The sequence below is a fragment of the Peromyscus eremicus genome, chromosome 17, assembly GCF_949786415.1.
Source record: "Peromyscus eremicus chromosome 17, PerEre_H2_v1, whole genome shotgun sequence".
Lineage (NCBI taxonomy): Eukaryota > Metazoa > Chordata > Mammalia > Rodentia > Cricetidae > Peromyscus > Peromyscus eremicus.
Window position 1 is genome coordinate 32,465,378 of NC_081433.1, and position 18,701 is coordinate 32,484,078.

Sequence of the window (18,701 nt, forward strand, 5' to 3'; positions counted from 1 at the left end):
CACTTCACTGAGGCTCAGAAACAAGGGAACCAAATGACCACAGATTAAAATCTCTGAACTCGTGGGGTGAACTCTCCTCCTTTAATTTATTTGCTCCAGGTATTTAACTCACAATGATAAGAAGCTGATTGACATTTTAGAGTGTATTCTTGATCTCTATTGTGTTTTTTCACCTCTGGAATTTGAACTTGGTTATTTCCTATGGCTTCTAGTTCATGCTGAAATTACACATCTGATCTTGTACATGGTCTGTTGCTTCTATTAGGGACTTTAACATGTTATTATAGCTGTTTTAAATTCTCCAGCAGATGTTTCTAATGTCTGCAACAGAGCTGAATCTTGTCACACAGGTTGTTTGATTCTTGGGAATATATATATATATATATATATATATATATATATATATATATATATATATAAAATTTCCTCAGCTTTTCATGTACTTGTAATTTTTTGCTTGAGATTCAGACACTTTGTGGAGGGCAGTAAAGACTGAGCTGGGAAGATTTTTAAGCTTTGGGAGTGAGTACCCTTTTCTTTTAGGCCTTTGCGGTGGGTATTTCTGTTCATCTAGTGAGGAATTGGATGGGGTTTAAAATTGGTAGTTGCTATGGTTACCCTCAGTGCTCATACTCCTCAAATTTCTCTAGCAATACCTGTGTGTAAGTGTGTGAGGTTTCCCAGGATTTTTTTCCCCTAAAGTCTGCTCTACCCTCAGCTTTAGGTCTTCCTTTCATGCCGTTTCTCAATGTCCCTTGTAACTCTTGGAGCAGCATTACATCGTGACTTGTTAATTAACATCGGAGCTTGTTGAATTGGTGGTAGTGTCTTTGAGGGAGGCTTATTTTCTGACGTTCTGAATAAATACATGGTACTAGAATACATAAGGACAACTATTTGTTACGCTCTGAGCATCTCCTTCCCACCCATGATCCCCTCTCCCATTTATCATCCCTTTCCCTTTCCCTTTCCATTAGTGCCTTTTGTTTCACTGGGCAGTTTGCTTCTGCTTTCATCTCTCTCTCTCTCTCTCTCTCTCTCTCTCTCTCTCTCTCTCTCTCACACACACACACACACACACACGATTTTATGTACTTACATAGAACATAGGAATCATTTGTCATGGACTCCTTGAGACAAAGCCTCTGTGTATCCAGGTTGGCTTTGAACTCTTGATTTTCCTGCCTCTGTCATTCAAGCTCTAGGATTCTAAGTGTGGGTCACAAGCCCAGCTCAAGCTTTGGTCTTCATCTGTGTCCTGGGTTCTCAGAAGTGTGGCCTTCCTAAGTATCACCCGCTCTTTCCCTGTGCTGTAGTTTCGATCCCAGTGTGTTTTTCCTTTTCCCTGCCTCTGTGTGTGTGTGTGTGTGTGTGTGTTTTTCTGTTCTCATCTTCATCAGTGCCCTAAGAGTGACACCTTTATTACCTTTCTGGACTGCTAGTTCCATAAAGCGATTTGGCAGAGGCTTCTGGATGGACTCTCATGTTCCTCCTGCAGTGGCTGCTGCCGACTTCACTTAGATCTGAAACATGAGAGAATCCCCTACCCTCGCTCCGGCATTTTCCTAATGAGACTGTGGTAGGATGTGTGGAAAGTGTCACTCCCCATCTTCATCTGTAAAGATCTTTATGTAGTCCCACCGTCCACTGCTTGGCTTTTATTAATTGCCAATTCTTGTAGCTGAATTCTCATTGGTATCTAGATGCACCGGCCCCAGCCAAGCATGGGTCTTTGTCTCATTTTTCTCTGTAAGTACCTTCTCTCACCATATGTCTGATGATTTGATACCTTTGTGACTTCAGCCTTTCAGCAGGCCTTCTGGAACCAATGTTCTTGCATGCAGAGATGTGCTGATGCCGTTATTTCCTGTAAATCAGAAAGAACAGTCTCTTGGGATGGGGCAGGGAAATATCGGCCCACAGCAGCAGGACAGGACAGCCTGGGAAGGGACTAAGACTTTTGGAGGTTATGCTTCATATGTTTTTGACATTTTAATGATTTGTTGGCCTCTCCCAGGGTTAGCCAGTTCTAGGAACAGCAAAGGAAGTGCTTGCAAGCATGTCTTTTGTCTGCAAACCAAACAGTCCGTGAGTTTGAGACTGGGTCACCTTTCTGCAGTTTTTCTTTTCTCTTCTCTTCTCTTCTTCTCTTCTCTTCTCTTCTCTTCTCTTCTCTTCTCTTCTCTTCTCTTCTCTTCTCTTCTCTTCTCTTCTCTTTTCTTCTCTTCTCTTCTCCTCTCCTCTCCTCTCCTCTTCTCTCTCTCTCTCTCTCTCTCTCTCTCTCTCTCTCTCTCTCTCTCTCTCTCTCTCGACAGGGTTTCTCAGTACCCCTGGCTGTCTTGGAACTTGTTCTGTAGCCCAGGCTGGCCTCAAATTCAGAGACTCTGTAGGCCAGGCTGGCCTCAAACTCAGAGATCCGCTTGCCTCTGCTTCCCAAGTGCTGAGGTTAAAGGCGCACGCCACCACCGATATGTTCTGCAGTCTTAATCACACCAAGGCCTGGGACTGCAGAGCTAGGGAGTTCACACTGGCTCAGTTTTCACTGAAATTACTCAAGCTTAACTCATTCTACCCTGCTTTTTATGTAGTAACCCTAACAAAGACTCTTGCCTGTTTTCCCCTGCTTCTCTCTACTGCCTTGAGTGACCCTAGTACTTCTCAATGTGATCTGTTTTTCTCATAGCTTGAAGGACTTGAGTAATTTTCTTTCTTATGGGGTGGGTCAGGACTGTGAGCATTCTTCATTCAGGGATTAAGTAAAGGTAGAATTGCGTTATATGACTCACCTGGAGAGTCATCCAGATCCAGTCTATCATGGTGCGTTGATGTAAGCAGTCACCGGTGGTCCAGGTTTAGAGTTGCAGGGTAGTGATCAAAGTGCAGTAACTGACGTCAAATTTTAGGGCAATGTGAGCAATGTTTAAAACTCTTCCCCGATCGCTCAATTATTCGCTTGAGGGGTAGGCATGCTTAAACCAAAACCATTATCTCTCAGTACAAGTTTTTGCAAGCTCTAATATACATTGGGTGTGTGTGTGTGTGTGGTAGAGGTGAGGTCAGATTATGCAACAGCTGAAGCTACATGTGAGTAGGTAAGAAAATAAAGATTAGGTTAGGTACATGGAGATGATGTATAAAGTACAACGAATGCAAATTTAAATTCCTCCTTGGAGAAGATTGAATATACTCATCCAGGCTATCCTCTGAAAGTGTTAATGTAGGAAGGTTATAATCTGATATGTACAAGTCTCACAGTAGGCTGGTTATTAATTAATTAATTAGTTAGTTAGTTAATTAATTCACTTTGTGTTTTGAGACACAGCCTCATTGTGTAGTTATTTTTGGCCTGACTCACTATTAGCCCCGTTGGACCTTAAACTTGTGATTCTCCTGCCTCAGCCTTCAAGGATTCTGGGATCAAAGGAAAGTGTTACCAGGCCTGGCTGTTGTTAATAACCCAAAGCTAAAACACAGGAAGGCTTGGTGTGGTCATAAAGGCTTGAACTAGACTTAGATCACTGCTATTCCAAGTGGGGGCTCCTCTCACCAATACTTCATTTCTAAGAAAAATGTTAATACTCTTTAAAAATGTCAATCAATTTGATTAATGGCTTTCAGTTCTATTCTTTAAATTTTTGGTTATATTGTATCATTATTGCGTGTATGTGTGCGATACATGTGGGTGCCTGTGCCATGATAGGCATGTGGAGGTCAAAGAACAATTTTATTGAGTTGCTTCTTGCCTTTCACCTTCGCATGAGTCCTGAGAATAGATTCCAGGCCATCAGGCTTTTGCAGTGATTGTCTTTACCAACTGAGCCATCTTGACAGCAGGGCCTTCAATTATAATAGTGGACAGGAGGGGGGCAGATCTTTTTTGGTCAGTCCTTTCTCCAAAGCTGGACTATACCTGATTTCAAATGAGTATAGTGGGAAGTTTCTGATCTTCAGAGAAAGGGCTTCCAGGTATTCTAGAAACACTCTCTGACTGTGCATGTCTTTACTTACGCCATGGATTCCATTCTAGTTCTGTTGAAACCATGTCACTTGTCTCAGCTGCAGCGGAACGTCCTCGTCGCTTGCGTGTGTTCTGGGTTGAGGTATGGAGTAGCAGCTGGAGGTTATTTTCTTTTCCCCCTGACAGTGGAGCCCTGTGTTGGAATGCTGGGCATTTGTCACTCGAGTTCCTGAATCACTCAGAAGTGCTGCTGTCAGATGCGACTGAGAAATACATTGCTGTTGTCTTTTAAGTTTTGAAATTATGGGGGGTTAGTTTGTATCACAGAAAAATACAGTTGATAATGGCGAATATATTGAGGTAGTCTACGAAGGATCTGGAAAAGTAAGACTATAGTCTTACTTTAAAGGAAGGGATTGATAGCTAGAAGTATCTATTTCTAGCTAAATAAAAACCCAAATTATAAGTTATCGCTAGGTAATACAAAATTGTAAGTAGTCGGTAGTTAATCTATAAGGTATTCTACTCTACTAACCAAGATTGTTGCTGGAGAATTTCTCTCCAACTCCCGCCACCAAGTCCGGCCAGTCTCAGAGCCCACTTATAAAATAAACACACAGACTCTTACATTATTTAAACTGCTTGGCCATTAGCTCAGGCCTGTTATTGTCTAGCTCTTACTCTTATATTTAGCCCATTTCTATTAATCTTTACTTTGCCACGTGGCTTGTGGCTTACCGGTACTTTACATCTTCCTTGTCCTGATGGCGGCTGGCAGTGTCTCCCTCTCAGCCTTCCACTTCCCAGAATTCTTTTCCTTGTCCCGCCTATACTTCCTGCCTAGCCAATGGCCAATCAGTGATTTATTTACTGACCAATCAGCAACACACTTGACATACAGACCATCCCACAGCACTTCCCCTTTTTCTTTTCTTAAAAAGGAAGGTTTTAACTTTAACATAGTAAAATTACATATAACAAAACAATTATCAAGCAAGAATTACAGTTACAATATTAAAGAAGAGATCCTATCTATCTTATATTTGTAAGTTTAAGGTTTTATATCTAACTTATCTTTTATTATAACTAAGGAAAATTGTAAGTATCTAGTCTTTAACCACATCAAAGACCTCAGAAGGATATACTACTACCTGAGAAATGGAGAAGGATATAAGCAACTTTTAGGAGTCTTGTAGGGTAGACAGAGACAGCTGGCAGCTTGGACAGTCATTCAAAGTTCTCTTGTAAAGTTGGGGCATCTGTCTTCAGCCCACAGGCCTAGAGTCTCTTATTTACTTTTCTCTGTGTCCTGTAGAATGTCTGGCAGTTTTCTCTGCAAAGCAGGAACCTGAAGGACCATTTTGTCAAGCAAAGTTCAGTGGTCACCTTTGTATGGGTCCTGCATGTCCAGTTGATCAGGCAGTCCAGGCAAGAACAGTTTCTTGCCCAAATGGCTATTTTTGTCAAGGTGAAGATAAACTCCGTATGGAGTGTCTTCGATGCCCATCCTCCTCTCTGAAGTAAATCGGTGCTGTCAGGAGCAGACATGTCTCACTGTCCAGAAAGTCTAAATTTTTAAAACATTTTAAATGCCATATTCTGTAGGTCTTTGAAGTGTTTGAAGACTACCTATCTATCTGAAATATAACTATGTATACCTAGAAGACTTAACTAACATGGCTACAAATATGATTATCATAGATGACTAATTATTAATCTATTTTTTAATTATCCATTATAATTTTAAATGAGTTACATAAACATAATACCTCAAACAAGAATAGAAATATATATACAGTATAACAAAATTAAGTTTAAATTTGTATCAATAAACTAAAATCTATAGCAATGTAAAACATTTTAAACAAGTTGTTACTCTTTAAAAGTAGGTTCATTAATCTACTTTCATCCTATCATATCTAAACTACCCCCCTTTTTGTTTTAGAAAGAGATTGTATTTATAATCAACCTGATTTAAATAAAAATATTGTTTTTTCTCTGTCCCACACCAGAGGGCTCTTCTGATTTGGGACACAAGAATCTCTTAACCATTTTTTTTTTTTGAGCAATATGTCTGGGTTTAGAGGGGGAGTGAGCCAATTCCATCTCTAAAGCCAGCTTGGTATATTTGGGAATTTGGGCGTAGCTTCTCTTACTACTTCCTGCTGGAGGGGGGCGCTGTATCTTATGGGGACACGAAGAAAATTTTAGGATCATGGAGTAGTCCATGAGGCTGTATCGTCTGAGCCAGTTGCCTTGAAACCATTCTGGATGTTGAATCATCTGGGCCATGGTGTCACTGGAGACCTTTCAGGGGGTCTTGGCTGGTCAAACCTGATGTATCTTAATCTGGAACAAATCCATAGTCTCTGGCTTTCTGTGGAAACAAGAGCAGAGACTCTTTTCCAAAGCAACATATCCTTATATCCAAATTTTGAAGTCAAGGTACCTTTAAAATATACATTTTGGCATAACTCAACAGCTTTTACAATCAAATGTTTTTCTGCAGTTACGAATATCAAAGAGAACATAATCCAGATTCTCTGTGTGGTAGTCATCTTTACGTGGCTTTTTTTTTATATTAGCTTGAGCCTATTGCTTTAAAGTGCAGCCTTCTAAGCCTGAAACGGCGCAGTGGCTGCTGGCTCCGCCCACTTCAGCTTCCCAACATGGCGGCGGTCCGCTTTCCGCCAGCTCTGGGAGCCATAACTCTCAGAAATAGTGGGTCTACACTTTTACCAAAGTAGCGTGTAGCCCAGAAACCTCTTTTTTTGTTTTGTACTAGCAAAGGCTAAATTCACCACACAGTTTAATGTGCTACTTGCAGAGGCCTCATTCCCGCCATACTGCAGGTTGAGCATGCACGCCAGGAACCCGCCAGTAGCTCAAACCGGCAGCTGCCGCTCATTTGAGAGAGACAATTAGGAAGCTGTTTTTAGGTCCGTTTTAGAATCTTTTTTGTAAGTTTTTAGGTGGAAACTCGTGCCCCACGTTGGGCGCCATTTGTTGCTGGAGAATTTCTCTCCAACTCCCGCCACCAAGTCCGGCCAGTCTCAGAGCCCACTTATAAAATAAACACACAGACTCTTACATTATTTAAACTGCTTGGCCATTAGCTCAGGCCTGTTATTGTCTAGCTCTTACTCTTATATTTAGCCCATTTCTATTAATCTTTACTTTGCCACGTGGCTTGTGGCTTACCGGTACTTTACATCTTCCTTGTCCTGATGGCGGCTGGCAGTGTCTCCCTCTCAGCCTTCCACTTCCCAGAATTCTTTTCCTTGTCCCGCCTATACTTCCTGCCTAGCCAATGGCCAATCAGTGATTTATTTACTGACCAATCAGCAACACACTTGACATACAGACCATCCCACAGCAAAGATGTTAGATTTTTGCTGGCAAATGTCAGGAAAATGTCTGGTTCTCTTGCTTCAGATTTTCTGTTTCCCTCTTGGTAGAGAGTTGGAGGCCATTGCTGTAAAGACCAGACCGAGATTTGCAGCTGGCTTTAAGCCCTCTGATTGTGCCACTAGCAGAAAAGAAATTTGCCCATCCATCCTCAGGAACATGTTTATTAGGTCAGTTTTTTTTTTTTTTTTGGTTAGTTTTTGATTTTTCGAGACAGGGTTTTTCTGTGTAGCTTTGGAGCCTATCCTGAAACTCACTCTGTAGACCAGGCTGGCCTCATACTCACAGAGATCTGCCTGCCTCTGCCTCCCGAGTGCTGGGATTAAAGGCGTGCACCACCATGGCCTGGCAGTTTTTTTTTTTTTAAACAAGGTGGGAATTAATACTTGTTTGGTGAGCATGTTAAAATGACTCATTCATTCTGCTTCTTAGAGTCAGCCATCCTGACAAACTTATTTCTGCTGTAAGTTTAAAGCTTGATGGATTTGAAAATAAGAAAAGGAAAAATAAAAAGGACAGCTTTCTTTCCCCGTGAACACCATCCAGAAGTCCACTTCTCAGGATTCTTATACTATGGAGAAATGATTCAGAATGTAAATGATTCCTTATTTTGCAAATTGGCTTGATGGTGAAATTTCATATTTTAATGATCATCTCTGGGAGTCCTCCAATGTAGTCATTGACGATTTTACTAAAAGGACCTCTTTTTGGTGCAGGGGATGTTTTGGTTTCCATTCAAGAATTATAAACAAAAGAAAAGGAAATATAGAAGAACTTTTCCCCCTAAAGGTGATCTTTTTTTGTGTATACACACACACACACACACACACACACACACATATTGAGATAAGGTTTCATGTGGACCAGGACCCCTTTGTCCTCCTGTCTCTGTCTCTCTGGTCCTGGGATTATAGGCATACCCTGCTTATATGGGACTGGAGATCAAACCCAGTGCCTTGTCCATGCTATGCAGACATTCTACCAACTGCTAGTATCTCCAGCTCCCTACAGTGAACTTTTGAATTGTTTTTGAGTATAGTGGGGCATTGTCAGTGTCTTCTAAAAAGACCTTCTACATTAACACTTCTACATTTTCCTACTTTGAGGATGTAACAGAAGCTGGAAAACCAGTCTTTGTTGAATGTAGACAAATATCCCAATGTATATGCCACGTAAGTCATGCGGGAAGATGGCCTGGCTGTTTTTGAAATTCTTTAGCAAGAATGCCTTCTGCTTCACAGTGTAAGGAGACAATATGCCTAGTACACATGAGCTCAGGTAGATAAATGGGAACTCTAGATTAGTGCTTTTTGTATTGTCCTCTGCAGTGATATTTCTTCTTGACATATGTTTGCTTAGCATTTGAATGTGCTGGGTCTGCATAGTGCTACACCGAGAAGTCATTACTTCTAAAAAGAGCCATGTATTACATTAGTATATATATATTTTTTTTGGTTTTTCGAGACAGGGTTTCTCTGTGTAGCTTTGCGCCTTTCCTGGAACTCGCTTTGGAGACCAGGCTGGCCTCGAACTCACAGAGATCCGCCTGTCTCTGCCTCCCGAGTGCTGGGATTAAAGGTGTGCACCACCACCACCCGGCTAGGTTTTTTTTTTTTTTTTTTTTTTTTTTTTTTTTTAAAGAAAGCACATGGACACAAGCTGCTACAAAAATGTTCTCAGAATTCTTAAGGCAACATATCTTCATCCATATGTATGCATATGTGCATGTTTGACACCAAAGATATAATGATAATAATATTTGTTTTCCGTTGCAAAAGGTTGGCACTGCTACCGTGGCACTGGTGAGTAAATAAATCAACACTAGTGAATCCAAAAAATCATTCTCCAGGCAGGGATTCTGCTAAACTAATCACCCAAGAGAACAAACAAACACACCACCAAGAGTAATTAGGAAATAGAAATGGTGTGGGTGTGCGGGGTTGCTTGTAGGAAAGCAGCTAAGAAGAAACGATTCATGACAGGTGACCCATGATTAAGCTTGGGCGACGGCTCAGAGCTCCATCCTACTCTAATGAGATCAAACAAGGTACTATTTGTATTCATTTCTGGAAGACAACTAAGTTTCTAGTGAAATATCTTTGTAATATATTCTGGGCAATGGGATCCTGAGGATGCTGGATGTCTGTAAGGACTAAATTGTAGTAATATTACATTATAGATCTTAGCAGGGCTTTAAATAGTAATATAAATTCAGAAGAGAATAAAATGAGGTAGATAGCAACTTATAATATGAATGGGTCGGCAATATTTCAGAACACCCTCCCCACCCCCCGCCCAACACACACAGACACAAAGCAGGAAAATGTAGAGCAGAAGGTGCCAGGAGATAGACTATTGCTGTGGTTAAACAGCAGCCCTTCACAAGTCTGCCAAAGGCGGGTCTCTTTTTTTTAGACTCCGTGGTTTAATTTATTTAGCTAGTTTTACATTAATGTGCTCGGCTGCAGCTTCTGGTAATATATTCATATTCTCAATGCAAAACATGAATCCTGCAGAATTTTAAGAATACATAGAACACTGTGGGTTTATTTTCGCTGAGATAACAAGTGATCCCTCTCATGATGAAGAGAGAAGGCGATGTCTCTGATTGGCATCCTTTTTGGGGGATTTGAGAATGATAACCTACCAACCCTATGTAAGCAGATCTCTAGGAAGATTACAGCTGTTAATAGGTCCACATGCCTTATTATGTTGTTCAGAGCCTTCTGGGCTGGTGCTCTGGTCTTGGCTCTTGGGTGAATCCACTGGATATGGATTGTTTCTGAAGGAAGGGAACAGATCAAGCCCTTTCAGCTTCTGTAACGGTGATGGGCACACATAGAAGACTCTCACTCAGTTTTCTCTATCTTCTGAACACTTTGAAAAATCTGTGGACAACTGCTCCAAGTATAGGCCTTGAGAGATCTTGTAAGGAATCCAGTTCCTCTCCCTAGCTAGATTTCAGTCCTCTTCTATATGAAGAACATGTGATGTTTCAAGGTAATTGAGGAAAGAGCAATTAACATTTGTGGAGAATGTACTATAAAGCAGACTGATGTAGATCTCAGAATAACTCAGGAATTGGGGCCTGGAGTTGCACAGAGGTGTGCAGATGGTTCCATCTGTTTCTAGAGTTGCACAGGGGTGTGCAGATGGAATTCTTTACTGTAAAACACTAATCGAGAAAACATTAATCTAAATATTTTTACCACCAAGAATCTGCAAATATACACAATATATTTGAATGCCTGTGAAGCAATCCCAGTTAGTCTAATATGATTCCCATTTTACAGATGTCCACTATGAAGAGGATTGAAAGGTTATGATTTGTTCCAGGTTATGGATATGTTAGTGGCTGTGTTCAGGGTGAAGTTGTAAATGTTTTCTATTTAGCTCTTTACTCTAAGAGTTATGTTGAAACCTTGTGTGTGTGTGTGTGTGTGTGTGTGTGTGTGTGTGTGTGTGTATGTGTGTATGTGTGTGTGTGTGTGAGAGAGAGAGAGAGAGAGAGAGAGAGAGAGAGAGAGAGAGAGAGAGAGAACAGTCTTTTCTACATGTGCATTCTGAGACTTGCCTGTAATGTAGATAATTGTATACACTGTATACATGAGTACTGGGTGTGTGTGCGGACAAGGCTGGGGTGCTCAGAGGTGTTCAGGAAATGTATCTCTCATCTTACAAGTGGACTGGGTTTGGGTGAAGCTGATGATTATCAGTTGCTCTTGAGAGTGTGGTCATTATGACTGGAAATTGCCCACAATGACTTTTACTGTTTTTGAATGTAGGAGGCCTTTCTTTGCAGGGATGCAGTTTAAGCGTGCAGGCATTTGGTATTATGTAGGAATGATCACAAATACAAATTGACTTGTAAATTAATCCACCTACACTGAAATTTATACTTAGAGTGCACATTTAAAGCAATATTGAGTTCAAAACAAAACAAGCTTATAAACAATAAAATACCTAAGTGTTGGTTTCTGTAACGTTGCTGTCTTGTCCAAAGGAAGGATTGCTCTGCTGGTGTCTCAGTGTCTTATTTGTGTGTGTGTGTGTGTGTGTGTGTGTGTGTGTGTGTGTATTTATTTAAGAAAAAAATTTAATTCACTTTACATACCAACCACAGATTTCCTTCTCATTCCTCCTCCCGCTCCCTGGAAAGTCTTTCCCCCTCCCCAAACCCCCCCCCCCTTCCTCCAAAAGGATAGGGGCTCCCATGGGGAGTCAGCAAAGCTGTCTCAGTGTCTTATAAGTCAACATTAATAGATATTTTGCACATTGATACTTGTTTTATTGAATATCTAAGACCTATTTAAAAAGAATAAACAATGTTTTTTAATTGTCTTTTTACTTTAATAACAGTTTATTGGAAGAAGCTTAAATTGAGAACTGAATTATCCAAAATGCCACAAGGGTTATGCAAGTACACATGGTGTGGGCCTAGCATTGTGTGCAAGAAAGTGCACAGTGCGATAAAGCTCCCCAGCTGCATACACTAGTGTATCTCAAAACTCTGAGAATTCAGAAATAGAGCTTTGCCATACATCCAGCAGAGGGCAGTAGAACCCCACTTTAGTGTATTCTGCAGGTTGCCTTTCACAGGAGGGCAGTTTGCTTGGGGTTCTGAAACTTTCAGGCCTGACACATAATTGTGAACATTAAACATTCTGAAGAGGGACATAAAATGTATTGTGAGGTCAACGGAATGCTTTGTCAAGACTTCTCTAGAGATCTGACCCTTTGTTACGACAATGCGAAATGCTGAAGAATGCCTGTCACTCCCTGGCTTATGTTATCTGGTACCGTGGGAATTTCATTGGCCAAATGTTTTTGTGTATGCATTTTTTTAAATTGTGGTTTAAGTATAATGATATTCTGGGCATATATCAGGATGATTTTTTTCCTGGTTGTCAATAATGAATTATGCTTTTCATTTTTTGCTACTGGCCTTACTAAGCATGCCAGACAAGTGCTGGACCACCGAGCTGTATCCCCAGCCCATTGTTATCAAATTTTATCCCAACATCATTTGACACTTCACATTCTCTCGAGCAATGTACTATCAGCCTGTGACAAGATCGAGGGAGATTTATATTCTTTCTCCTTAATTCTCCACTCTCCTTCCTCTCTCCAGACTTCCTTGGGAGCTGCAGGCAGTTGGACTTGAGTGGGAAATGTAGAGAGTTTATTTGCTTGTAAGAGAAATGAATTCTCACAAGGCAAAATGGAAAATAGGGGGCCCTAGTGAAAGTCCTTGTTGAACCCTGCCTGTGGTCTGCCTGTCCCTTCTTGATTTGTGAGTGGAAATGCTGTGTGACTCATCAAAGAGGTTGCTGATGAGTGCAGGGGGCCGCAGTAGCCTCCTTATGTACTCAGAATGGAATAAAACGCGATGGACAGAGTAGTTGTGGACACCTAAAGCTTATGTTTCTCAGGAAAATCCATGAAACACTCTGGGCACTGGTGACAGGGTGTGGAGAGGCACATTTCAGTGGCACTTTCGGCAACTCTCTCCTGTTTGTTGTTGTGTCAAAGCTGAACAGTGGACATCACATGGAATCTCACACCAAATGATGAAATATATATTATTTGGTTAAAAATCCCTGTAATGACATGCTGTGGATTATATCCAGGGCCTACAGTACACCTGAAACCCTTGAAGGACAAAGTCAAGGATTTTGTCACCCTGGAAGAATTCCTAGAATAGAAGCTCTTTGAAGCAGTCTGTTTTGTTCACCTTAGGAAGAAAATGCCAGGGCCTCAGACCGTAGCAGGTCCTCTGCACACCATTGTTAAATGAGCAAAGGAAGCAGATTACTTAAAAAACTAACACCAAATCAAAGAGTCTTTTTATTTGAGACATAATCATGTTTTAGAGCTGAAAATTTAAACCTAAAATCTTTTCCACTAAAAATCTCATTTAGCTCACTATTTCTTTTTCAGGCTTTAAGAAATGATGGAAAGCTGGTCTATGAGCATTTATACCATTAGTTAGACAAAATGTGACATCTATAGCAGTTACCCACTATGCTACCCTACAGTGAGGTAAGCAAGAAGTCTTGCCCTTCATGTACACAGCATAATTCAGGAACCCACATAGACATACCAAGAATAGGACAGGGCAGTGTATCATTCAGAATCATGTTTCTGTGTTGTCAATTATGAGTATGCTATAAATTAAGGAAAGAAAAGGACTAGTTGGAGACAGACCTGGTTTGTTATGCATGAGGTGAGACTAGAATAACATACTCAAAGTGGATGCCATGGGGTAGAGAAGAAGGCAAAGGGTGCTTAAAGCATTAAACTCAGCTTGGACTCTCTATCAGGCTCACGTCAGCCATTTTTGGAGCAACTTTTATATTCTTGAGGCTAATTACCTTCATGTTCCATTTTGACTACTAAAAGTATAAGCTATTGAGAGACAAGATCTTGCCTTAAATGTTCAGGAGTCCTCCACTTTGCCTGACCAATAGCAGAGAGCTAATAGATTTTGGGGCTGACAAAAGGAGCTGTGTCTGAAGGTGGGGTGTGGGGTGGTATATGTGAGCAGATGCAGGGTGAGGCGAAGACACGGCCTAACAGAAGTCTTGCTGACTGTAGCAATGAGTTTGAGTCGAGGATAGATTCAAGGCGTTTGATGGATATTATCATCGAGGTAATAAGTAGGAATTTAGATGAGATATGATGGCAAGAGGGAACTATTTAGGGAGGATGTTACATAAAGGCAGAGTTATAGGAAATTAATCTGGCTGTGATACATGAAATGAGCTTCAAAAAGTGTAAGAAATTATCAGCAAAATTGCAAAGCCATAGAATTTGATGACACAAATGGCCCTCAATCAGCAATTCTTTTTACTCAGCTTAAAGTGATGGCTATCCATGAATAAGTTATTGGTCAACATAGTTCCATGGAGATTTCCTTTCCCATAAAAGAAGGAAAAAAGATTCTAAGACAGTACCACGTAGCACAATGAGACCAGAAGAGATGCTTTGAAACAAAACAAAATTTAGTTCTTTAGCAGAATCCTGAGGCAGATTCTTACTATTGCACTCATCATACTTCCAGCAATAAATGGGGGAGATAATAGGTGTTCGCCGTTAATAAGTAACCATCAGGCTTCCATAGAATGTGGGGAACTTCCATTTGAAGCCAGAGAGCATTATTTTACAACGGTGATGCTGGAGTTCATGGAGCAGTCTGTCCTACGGCGGTTCATAGAGAAAAGTGCCTTCGCGAGGATGATGGCCAAGCAGGCAGCATCAGACAAAAGCACTACCAAATTCACTCACATGTGCACATGGTGTTGCTCAAAGAGAGCAGAGCGAAGACAAGGGGGTTTAGGCTCCAGCACAAGCCTCCAGCTGGGCTATACTTGAAGTTAACAGCCTGGGACTTTATGGAAAGATGTGTTGGTTGGCAAGGTTTTCCTATGTAGCCTTTCCCCCCATATGGGAAGTGGGAGACGTGTCATCCAAGGCATACCTGAAGCCCATCTATTCTTTAGAGTTGATTTCAATATTTGTCTTCTACCTGCAGTTTGCACTTTCTTCCCCCATCTGCCTCTTCTCTGTATTGTGAGATTGTTGCAGATTGTAATATATATTCTATTTTTGTGGAACTTATTTTAAGCATGCTACATTTTAGAATTGTTGTATTTTAATTAGTGTTTTAGTTAGCATACAAAATAATGGGCTCCATAATGGAATTTCATATATATATGACCGTACTCACCACCCTCCATACCCTTCCCACTCCTATTTATCACTTTTACTGGTCCACGTCAGGCACCCAAATAGTCCCTATTAGCTTGATCTCTCTCTCTCTCTCTCTCTCTCTCTCTCTCTCTCTCTCTCTCTCTCTCTCTCTCTCTCTCTCTCTCTCTTATCTATCATCTTTGATATATTTTAGATATTTGCATCTCATACAGGCATTGATATGTTAGGACTTTAGTATGACATTTTTATTCTTGATTATTCTAATTCTCCCTTTAGTGTTTTATCTTCCCCGACTTCCAGGGGTTACTTGAACTAGGACAGTTTTTGACGTGTCTATAGTATTGTGTACACATGTTTTTGCTAGTTGCCTAAGTACGGCATTACTGATACATCTTACACAATCCATGACACTGTAGCTTTTCTGGTATTTGCATTACTTTTTAAAATTAACATACAAAGTAGTAGGTTTAATTATGTCATTTTCATGCACACTTTGTCCTTATTAGTCCACCCCCCACTTGTCTTCCTTGTCCCCCTGGATCCCCTCGTTGTTCCTCTTGTTCCTGTCAATCATCCCTTTCTCCTTTCAGGTAAAAAATATTCTATAGCAGCCTTGTTGTCTCTTCTCTCTTTGTCACGATCCCCTCCTAGTTTTAGATGTACTCATACACACACACACACACACACACACACACACACACACACACACACAAAGTATGGTATTTGTCTTTCTGAGTCTGGATTATTTTGATTAGCATAATGATTTCCAGGCCCATCCATTTTCCCACAAATGCCATGAGTTCACTTTTCTTTTTGGCTGAAGAAAATTCTGTTTCCTCACACCACCTTTCTTCATCCGTTCATCTGTCAGTGGGTATCTAGGCTGACTCCCTTTCTTAGCAGGTGCGAATAGTACAACAATGAACATGGGTATGCAAGCATTTCTCCTGTACGATTGAGAATCTTTTGGGTATACCTCAGAGTGGGCTGCTGGGCTACGTGGTAGGCAACATTTAGTTCTTTTGAGATGCTTCAGTATGTAATAGTTTATGTTCTAACAAACAATGAGTAAGGGTTTCTTATTCCCACATCCGTTCTGACAGGGGTGAGATTTTTGGTGTTTAATATTTGCAGCTCTTTGTACATTCTAGATATTAACTCCTGGTCTGAGGTTTACTTGACAGAGTTTTTCCACTATGCTGTAGGCTGTTTCTTCACTTTTCCTGATCGTTTCTTTTGCTGTTCAGAAGCTTTGTAATCTCTCAATTCTTGTATGCTATCTGAGTCCTTTCTAGACGGTTTAATCTATGCCTGTATAATGAGGTTCTTCTCTGTATTTCACTCTAGCAGTTCCAAGAGTTCAGGTCTTATATACAGGTTTTCGATCTTTTTGGATTAATTTTTATACAGTCATAGCTATAGGTATAATTTTATTTTTCTGCATAGGGGTATCTAGTTTGCTCAGCATCATAGTTGAAGAAGATGTCATTTTCCCTAATATGTGTGTGTGTATTTTAATACATATATATGTATGTTTGTATGTATATATATGTTTTGATATATATATCTTTTAATTACATTTTTATTTATTTTGTGTGTATGAGTGCATGGACACGTGTGTGCATATACCATGTTGTGCATGTGGAGGTCAGATGACAGTTTGTGTGATTCAGTTCTCTTCTTCCACCATGTGGGTCCCAGGGATTGAACTCAGGTTGTCAGGCTTGGTGACAAAAGTCTACCAGCTGAGCCCTTTCACCAGCCCTCCAATGTATATTTTTTATCTGTTTTTCATAAACTGATAGGCTTTAGCTATATGAGCTTATTTCTGGCTCTTCTTTCCTAGTCTATTGGTTTGCATGTTTGTTTTTATGTCAATACCTAGCTGTCTTCGCCAATATGGCTCCAGAGTACAATTTGAGGCCAAGTATTACGATACCTCCAGAGTTGTTCTTTCTGCTTAGTAGGATTGCTCTGGCTTTTCACGGTTGTATTAATTCTCTCATTGCTTTGACAAAAGCCATACAAAGAAGACAAAGTTTATTGCAGCACACACAGTTTGAGAGCTCATGCTATCATGGCGAGGACAGCATGAGGCAGGAACATGGCACAGCTAATCCTCTTGAATCTGTGTTCAGGAATCTGCTTGGTTTTCTGTCTTCCTTTTATTCCATCAGATACTTTGGCCCATGTAATAATGTCACCCACACTTAAGGTAGGTTTTCCCACCTCAATTAATCAAATCTAGAAAATCCCTCACAGAGGAGTTCAGAGATTTGCTTCTGGTGTATTTATAAATTCCATATTGTTGATAATCAAGATTAACTACCATGACTCTATAATTTATATATGTTTTATATTATTATTCCTTAGAGTTTTCTAATGAGAGATAGAAAGGGGATGGATCTGGGTGGGTGGGGAGGTGGGGAGGAACTGGGAGGAGTAAAGGGAGGGGCACCTATAATTAGAATATATTATATGAAGGAAAAAAACCTACTCTCAATAAAAGGAAAAAAATTAAAACTCAATTAGAAAAAAAAATGAAAGTGATGTGTTTGGGTGTCAAGTTGACAAACGGTAGTGCTTTGATAGTTAAAATTCCCTACCAATGGCTTTTCAGAAACAGGGAATCTCACCAGCACCATCTCAGCTGAAATTCTTGCCTTTCAAATTTATTTGCATTATCACCAGATAGAGAGCCTTTAGTGGATGGGTCTTGCCCTCAGAACACCTTTCATGTTCTCACAGTGCAAATATATCAGGTTTCTCTTCCATGGTGCCAATCTCTTTAACAACTACTGCTGCCTTTTTTTCTTTTCTTTTCTGTCAGTTAAACACACTCTTTCCTCACCAAAGTGAACATTTTTCATATCTGTCTGCTCAGTGTTTTCCATCAGGACTATAAATTTCATCCAGCTGACAATTGGGATTAACTATCTCTGCAATCTTCTGTGTTTCCATACACATTTTAGGATTTTTTTTCTAGTTCTGTGGTGAATGCATTAAAATGCTGTTGGGGATAAAACATGTCACATTTTAGCAAATACTTGTATGTTTATTTCCTCCTATTGACAGAGATTCTTGAGGAAAGGAACCACAGTTCATTATCATTTTTGCATTTGTAGAGCAGGGACTCTGGGAAGTGTTATATGTTAATCATTTAAAGACAACATTGTATGTTGCTAGAGCAAAAGCTTTAGGTTTAGATAGGCAGGTGTTTTTATGTTGGCCCAGAGAAGTTGTGAGAATTTAGACATATTATTTAAAATTCCCAACCCTACCTTTTTCTTTTTTAAATTAATTAATTCATTAATTAATTTTATTTTTATTTCAAAAAATTTCAAACAATATTTTGATCATATTCTTTGGATTGTAACAGCCCTCAGAAGATCTGCATAGGTTCAAACCAGACAAAAATCTCAGCACTGAGAAGGGAAAGTGGATACAAAGTCCTGACAGTCTGTCTTGTCTGTAAGGGATGGAAGTCAGAAGTGAAAAGTCACCCTGCTAACAAGCTGGGTGGTGAGGACAGAGGCATTTTCTGTAGCTATGTTTCAGGGTCTGGCTACTGTATTTGGTGGATATTGGAGGCAATTGTCTCCTGACTCCCTACCTCCCTAAT